The sequence below is a fragment of the Saimiri boliviensis genome, chromosome 7, assembly GCF_048565385.1.
Source record: "Saimiri boliviensis isolate mSaiBol1 chromosome 7, mSaiBol1.pri, whole genome shotgun sequence".
Classification (NCBI taxonomy): Eukaryota; Metazoa; Chordata; class Mammalia; order Primates; family Cebidae; genus Saimiri; species Saimiri boliviensis.
In genome coordinates this window covers 62,742,765-62,751,311 of record NC_133455.1, presented here as the reverse complement: position 1 = coordinate 62,751,311, position 8,547 = coordinate 62,742,765, and the positions used below count along the sequence as shown (strand labels likewise).

Sequence of the window (8,547 nt, the reverse complement as noted above, 5' to 3'; positions counted from 1 at the left end):
GCAGCACCCCTCGATAAAAGTGGGAGAGAGAAGATATGGGGAAAGCCCTGAATTCCTCACCGAAGGCCAGTCTCAGAGGGGAGCAGAGGGGTTACAATCTATGCTTCGGCCAAGGGCAAGAGGAGGGGAGCATGGGAACAGGACGATGGCTTGGAAGGGACATCATTTAAGACTTAAAGAAACCAGGGGTGCAGGCAAAGCACCCCACACACCCAGCAGTAGTCCCACAGGCTGCGACCTGAAACCTTCACATCTGCTCTAACAAGCCCTCCAGGCTAGAGGGCTGTTGTTGCAGGGAGGGTGGGAGGCAGGAGGGTAGGGGAGAAGGCAGAGACCCTAGGCCGTGTAATTAGCAGCAAGGTGATTGTGTGATGTGTCTTTTCACAGTTGAGTTAGATGTGCCTTACCAGTTATGATGGGAATCAATTTAAATAGACTTTCTTGATCCCAGAAGTTCAACTATGTGGACAGTGGTTACACTTGACAGGATGATTTGTTATAGCACAACATATATTTCAAATGGACAAAAAGTTAGTATCATTTACAGTATCTTAAGATAAATTTCCTTTTAATGGGAGCTTTCTTTCCAGTACTTTGAGGTCTGCAAGATGTATCTAGAAAATTTACTACTGTGGAAAATGAAGACTGCTTAAATCAAATGTGGGGGAAGGGAAGGGCCTGTGGTTGTTCTTTTTGATTAACTGCTGTAACACTGTCCTTCAGGCGCTGAGGGAGTTTCATATTTTCTTTAGACATCATTAGGCGCCGAGGCTCTTGCAGGACAACTTCGATGCTATATGAGTTCTGCCATTTTGCTAGCACTGATATGGCTCTTGGGTCCACCACTCCATTAGAACTATTAACTCCATTCATATTAATTTTTGTTACAAATCCTACAAAGGGGGTTGCTTCTGGGTATTTAGGCATTCCATTTTAAGGCTGTATATTCAGTTTTCATAAATTGTCCAAGCCCATGGTGGCTGCCATCTTGCGTCGCTGATTTTTGTCTATTTTTAAACGTTTTTTAGTAGTTAATTTAGTTGATCTAGGTTGTACCTTATACATCTTGACTTATCAGAATCAGCTTCTGATTCATAATAGCTTAATTTTAGTCGTGTATAGAAATGTTAATCCTATATAGCTGTATTCTCTTCCCCCCTTTTCATTGTATTGTTGAAACACATATTACATATATTCTTACAAACCTAACAATACATTATTATAATTATTACTTTCCTGTCTGTAGTTATTTTCTTAGCTCAATACAAGTTTGCTCCCATCCACCTTCTTTGTGCTGTGTCATATACTTGCCAATATTACAAACTGGACATTTCAGATAATGAACAAACTCTGGGTATTGATCGCCTACCTCCTCCAGGGTTTGTTACTACTATTTGCTTTTTCATTTGTTTAGTGGCTTCCAGCAAGTCACTAAATAAGATCAAGGAAGTTAATTATATACAGATATAGCATGTCTATAGGGTATATTTAAACATTAAAAAGCAAGGTGCAGGTCAGATGTGGTGGCTCACGCCTGTAATCCTAGCAGTTTGGGAGGCCGAGGCGGGCAGATTGCCTGAGCTCAGGAGTTCAAAACCAGCCTGGGCAACATGATGAAACCCCTCCCATATGTTAAGTGTCTGCATCTTGCTTTTTTTTTTTTTTTTTTTTTTTTTTTTGGTGACAGAGTCTCTCTCTGTCACCCAGTCTGGAGTGCAGTGGTGTGATCTTCGCTCACTGCAACCTCTGCCTTCCAGGTTCAAGCAATTCTCCTGCCTCAGCCTCCTGAGTAGCTCGGACTACAGGCATACACCACCATGCCTGGCTAATTCTTTTGTATTTTTAGTAGAGATGGGGTTTCACCATGTTGCCCAGGCTGGTTTTGAACTCCGAGCTCAGGCAATCGGCCCGCCTCAGCCTCCCAAAGTGCTAGGATTACAGGCGTGAGCCACCACATCTGACCTGCACCTTGCTTTTTAATGTTTAAATATACCCTGTAGACATGCTATATCTGTATATAATTAACTTCCTTGATCTTATTTATGACTCCATATTATCTCATTGTATGTGTGTGATATAATTTATTTAATGTTTCCTCTTCAATACATTTAAGTTGTTCCCAGTGTTTTGCTATGATAAATAATGGCAAAGAGAGTAACTTTATATATGTCTATATACATTTATGAGACATAATCCTGGAAATGGATTGGCTGAGTAAATTTGTGGTTTTGACAGGTAATAAAATTGCCAAAATGATCTTGAAGAGATTGTATCAGCTCATTTTCCCACCAGCAATATATGAGAGTGTTTCTTCTTACCCTTACCAACATAGGATTTTGTCAAGCCTTTTTATTTTTGCCAACCAAATAGATAAAAAGTAGCATCCATTTGTAGTTTTAATTCACATTTCTTATATTATGAGGGTCATTGGGTATCTTTTTATTTGTTTAAAAGCTATGTGTATTTTCTTTTCTGTGTCAGTTGTTTGTTACTCATTTTTTCATAGGGTTGTTGGTCTTTTTGCTTATCAATTTATATTCACTCTTTTATAAATTAGGATGATCAGTACCTTATATGTGATACAAGCAACAAAGATTTTCCCAGTGTGTCATTTGTCTTTGTACACAATGTCTGAGCTATGGAGAATGTGTGTGTGTAAGTAAATTTACTAATCTCTTAAGGCTTCTATATTTCCACTCAGAGGTTTTCTTTTTAAAATTCTCTCATAATTAAAAAAAAATCATGTTTAATATTTAAACATTTGATCTATCCATAATTTATTTTCATATAAAGTGTGAAGTATGGATTTTTAATTAATTTTTTCAGCTAACTCTTCATTTCCTACAATGCCATTTATTGAATAATCCACATTTTACCCTAGTGATTTGAAATTTTACTTTTATCATATACTAAATTTTTTCCATGGACATGTACCTATTTATCAACCTTCTATTGTACTCCTTTGATATGTATGTTTATTTGTGTGCCAGTACCTCATTGTTTTAATTATTGTAGCTTTAGAATATGTTTTACTACATGATCAGGTTAATCCCTCTTTTATTATCTGTGCTTTTAAGGTTTATTTCTATCATTGCTTACTCACTATATTAGTTATTTATTGCTGTGTAACAAATTTCCCTCCAAATATAATGGCTTATAAACATTTATTTTCTCATCATTTTTGCATGTCAGGAGTTTAAAAGTCTCTTTCTAAGTAGTTTCGGCTCAGGGTGTTTCATGAGATTGTAGAAAAGATATCAGTTGGGGATGGAATCATCCAAAGACTTGACTGGTGCTGGAGGATCTACTTCCAAGTTAGTTTTAGCAAGAGGCCTCTGTTCCTCACTGGTGGTTGGCAAAAGCCTCTGTAACTCACCACATGGATCTCTCCATAGAGCTTTTTGAGTATTCTCACAACATTACAGCTGACTTCCCCCTGAACAAAATGATCTAAGGGTGAGAAAGCAAAGAGAAGGACACATAATTTTTATGACTTAGTGTCAGAAATGGTACACAGTCACTTTATCACATTCCTTGGAAGTAAGCTAGCCACACTTAGGGAGAAGGAAATTAAACTCTACCTCCTAATGAATTTTCAGATTTTTTTAAATCACCATATTCATTTTTCTGTATAAACTTTGGAATTTGTTATCTACTTTCAAAAAACAAAATCAATCTTCTTGATATTTTCATTAGGATCTATTTAGTTAGATTGGTAGGTCAACTTTGAGAGAACTGACATTTTTATATTAGTCTTCCTTAATCAAGAATGTAATGGACTTTTCCTTTTGTTCAAGTTTTACATTCCTTAACACTTTTTTTTTCTTTCACATATATCTTATGTGTCTTTTATTAGATTTATTTCTGGATTAAAAAAATATTTTATTGCTATTGTAAGTAAAATATTTTATTTTCTCTTCTAGCTGGTTGTTGTTTGTATATATGACGGTTATTAATTTCTGATTTGGTATCCATCTAAAACTATGTGACTGTAGATCACATCTCCTTGTGGTAGATTGAACACTGGGCCACAATTTCTTCCTAATCTGACATCTGTGCCCTTGTAATATAATGTTGTAGAGCCTGTCATCAAGAACTAGGGTGTGTCTTCTTCACTCTTCAGTTCTGGACTGGCCGCATCATTCACTTTGGTCAGAAAACATTAGCAAAGATGACACAACCAGAAGCTTGAAAAGTGCTTGTGAATAAGGGCTAGACCTCTGGCTGCTCTTGGAAATTTGCCGCTATGTGAATAAATCTAGGCTAGCCTTCTGGAAGATGAGAGACTAGCTGCCTCCTATGATTCTAGACAGCAGGCTGCCTGCTGTTAGACATATGAGTGAAGCTACCTGAAATCACCTAGCTGCCCACCAACCACTAACTACAGACATCCCAGCAATCAGCCAGGGTGGCCTAGACCAGGAGAGCGCCCTAGCCAGTCCACCAAATCATAAATGAAATAAGTGATTATTATTTTAAACCACTGCTACTTTTTGGGATAATACAGAGCAAACACGGACAAACTATTCAAAATGCTAAATAAATTTAGTTAAAATATTGGTAAGGATCCAAATGTCCATCAGTGGGAAATTGGTTAAATAAACTGTAGTACATACGAACAATGGCAAAAACAGGGAGCACTGGCAAATAAGTTTGTGTATGAAATATCGTGCCATGAAAAAAGCAAAGTATTCAATAGTGTGTATTGAATTATATGACTTACCAAAAGATATGTGTGGTTTCTTGGGATGAGATTCTGAGGGAATGAATGCACCTTCTTTTTAAAATGATTTTACCTGGGCTTGGTGGCTTATGCCTGTAATTCCTGCACTTTGGAAGACTGAGGTGGGAGGATCACCTGTGACCAGGAGTTCAAGACCAGCCTGGGAAACATAGTGAGACCATCTCTACAAAAAATGAAAAAATTAGCCAGATGTTGTAGCACATACCTGTAGACCCAGCTTCTTGGAAGGCTGAGACAGGAAGATTGCTTGAGCCCAGGAGTTCATGGCTGTTAATGAGCCATGATTACTCCACTACTGGGCAACGGAGTACGACCCTATTTTTTAAAAATTTTTTATTGTTTACAGTTTTGCAACATCTATGTTTCATTTATAATCATAAAACAAAACAGTATTAGGGTCTAGGTAACTTGTGATACACCCAGAAAAAATAAAGATAAATGGTACATTTTCATGCCTGGTTTATTTTTCTTTTTCTCTTAAAAGGACAGAATATTCAGCTCAATATGAATATAAGGCAACCAGATAAATATGTTTCTCACTGGCCTGTTTTGTCCATATCAAGCCTCTAATTGTCAAGATGATTCTGTTGAAAGATTCTCATTGAGAGGCAGAAAAAAAGAAGTAGGTTTTAGTTTTAGGAAAAGGTCAACAAATTTTTTCAAAATTTTTGAAAGTTCAAAAAGTTTTTTCATTATATCTAACCAACCTATTTATTATAAATGATCTTTTTTATTTGCAAATTTCAATGCAGCTGTTTAGAAGCTTTTACTTTGAGATAATTATAGACTTACCCATGGTAGCAAGGAAATGAACAGAGAAATTCTGTTCACGTTTCTTCTGGCGTCCTCCAACGTCAACATCTTCCGCAACTATAGTACAGTCTCAAAGTCAAGAAATAGATATTGGTGCAATCTATTGAGCTTATTTATTTATTTACTTATGAGACAGGGTCTGAATCTGTTACCTAAGCTAAAGTGCAGTGGTGTGGTCACAGCTCACTGCAGCCTTGACCTCCTGGACTCTAGTGATCCTCCCACCTCCCAAGTAGCTGGGATTACAGACTCTCAACACGTGGCTTATTTTTTTAAAAAAATGTTTTATGAAGATGGAGTCTCCCTATGCTTCTCAGGCTGGCCTTGAACTACTGGGCTCAAGTGATTGTCCTACTTTAGCCTCCCAAAGTGCTGGGATTATAGGCGTGAACCACTGTACCCAGCCCTATAGAGCTTATTTAAATTTCACCAGTTATACATGTACTTGTGTGTGTGTGTAGCTCTATGCAATTTTAGCACATGTGGAAACTTTCATAAGCACCACCACAGTCAAGATATTCAACTGTCCCATCACCACAAGACTCTATCATGTTATCACTTTATAACCACATTCGTCTCCTCTCTCTCATTCTAACCCCTGGCAACCACTATTCCATTCTCCAACTCTACTATTATGTTATTTCATGAATAAGTAAGTGGAATCATCCAATATATACCCTCTGAGTTTGGCTGTTTTTACTCAGCATAGTTTTCTTGAGATTATTCCAAGGTGTTGTATATATCAGTAGTTTGTTTCTTTTTTGATATGGAGGTGAGTGATGTCAGTAAGATGGCCAATTAGAAGCCTGTAGCACTCACTCTCCAGTGGGGGTCAAGGTGGAATCACCACACTTACTCTTCCCTCTCAACCTTTGGGCCAGGGCTGAAGCTTCGAATTCCCTCCTGGAGAAATGCTTTGGCAGAACTCCATCTACCTCTTTCAGCTGTGGCTGTACCCTGTCTCATGTGGCCTGAGCTGAAACTGTGCACTGCCTCCTACAGGAACAGTGCTTTGGTGGAGCCCTGCATCTCAGGGATAGTCACAACCCCCTCCACCCCAGCTAGAGTGACACAGTGCTCTGCTGGAGAATTGGAGCCTTGGGCAAGCTGAGCGGTAGAGCATCTCAGGACTGAGCTAATGTAGTATCCTGAATCCCAGGGAAACAAAGCGGTGGCTAAACTAAGACACTCCACACTACAGTCCTACAGGCTAAGCAACTCCAGTACCCTGCTTACCTGGAGCTGAACTAGCCCCCTAGAGTCTGAGCTGCTGAGACACCACTCTCCCTGGGGAGATGGAGTCATCGCTGTGCTCTTCCCTGCCCCCCAGAGCCCAAATGACAGCCATAATCAGCCATTCAGAAGTACTTGCTATCATTGCACCTGATGTCACAGAGTCTGGGATATTGCAAAGACCCACCATCTCACAGCCTACAGTCACCACTGCATAGTGCCTCATCCCCAGGGACCCAAGTTGCCATTGAGTCCTATCGACTCTGCCTCCCGAATTATAGCTGACCCTGCAGTCTAGGCTCAAACTCCAGAGTACTCCTTTGGAGTCAAACCAGGACTGTGCCCTGCCCCTCAAGGGTAGAATCACAGCTACAACCCAACCTCCTGGCCCCAAGCTGCTAGGGGGTGTCTCAGAGTCACATATCCTAGCTCTGTGGGCAACCTACATCCAACCTTGCCACAGAGAGCAAACCTGCACCCCAAGATCCAGGTGTCACAATAGGTTTGCAAGAACCTGAGCCTGGGACCCTAGCCCAACAGCCACTCTGAGTACCTGCATTTGAAATCCAGTGCCACTGAAGCTGCTTGTAGGCACATTAGACCTGACACCAAGAGGGATCCCCTTGCTAAGTCTCCATTGTGGTGAAAATGAGAATAGGAGGACCCAAAAAATCCTTGACAGCAAAGACATTAACAACCTAACACCACTGCCACTACCACAAACTTCTGTAGCCTGGGCCACTGTGATATCCACGGTTATTGCTGACATTGAACACAGCTGAATAAGCTGCATGGAGACTATACCAGTGCACCTATCAGCAAATGGAATCACTACACTCTTCCCAACTGACACATAAAAACCTAATGCAGGTAAAAGTCTTTCTCTGTGAAAGCCACTCTAGAAATTTTGGAAGAGGTGTTTGTTCTGCTAGATGCACAGGCATCATCAACATGGACACAAGAAACATAAAACAGCAAGAAAATGGCACACTATCAAAGGAACATAATAACTTTCTACTAACAGACTCCAATGATTATGAAAGCAATAAATTTCCAGGAAAGGAATTCAAAGTAATGATTATAAGAGAACTCAATGAGATGCAAAAAGATACAAGTAGACAATGCAATGAAATTGCTCTGTTGGGGGGAAGTGGGGGAGGGATGGGGAAGTGGGCAGTGGGGAGAGATAGCATGGGGAGACATGCCAGATATAGGTGATGGGAAGGAAGGCAGCAAATCACACTGCCATGTGTGTACCTATGCAACAATCTTGCATGTTCTTCACATGTACCCCAAAACCTAAAATGCAATAAAAAAAAAAAGAAAGAAAAGGAAATTGCTGGTCTGTTCCTTTTATCTTGCTGAGTAGTATTCCATGGCATGGACATACCACAGTTTGTTTAATCATTTATTCATCAAAGGACATTTGGATAGTTTACAGTTTGGGACCATTAGGAATAAAGCTGTTACAAACATGTGTGTAAAAGTTCTTGTGTGAAAATGTCGTATCTCTGGGATACACAACCAAGAAAGTACTGTTGGATTGTTTGGTAAATGCATTTTTTTCCATATGTTTAAGATATGATTTATCTATGACTTATGTTCCAGAGACATGACATGAGTTGCCAGGTGGTATGGTCTGACTGTGTCCCCTGCAAATTCATGTGTTGAAATCCTTACTCCCAAGGAGATAGTATTAGGAGATAGGACTTTTGGGAGATGATTAGATCACGAGGGTCGAGCCTTCATGAATGGGA

At 39.6% G+C, this 8,547-nt stretch overlaps 1 pseudogene; it reads right to left on the bottom strand.

Annotated features, from left to right (window-relative positions):
• Positions 1–650: 650 nt before the first annotated feature.
• LOC104651375 (ubiquitin-conjugating enzyme E2 variant 1 pseudogene) lies at positions 651–5,605 on the bottom strand (annotated as a pseudogene).
• Between the last annotated feature and the right edge of the window lie 2,942 nt (positions 5,606–8,547).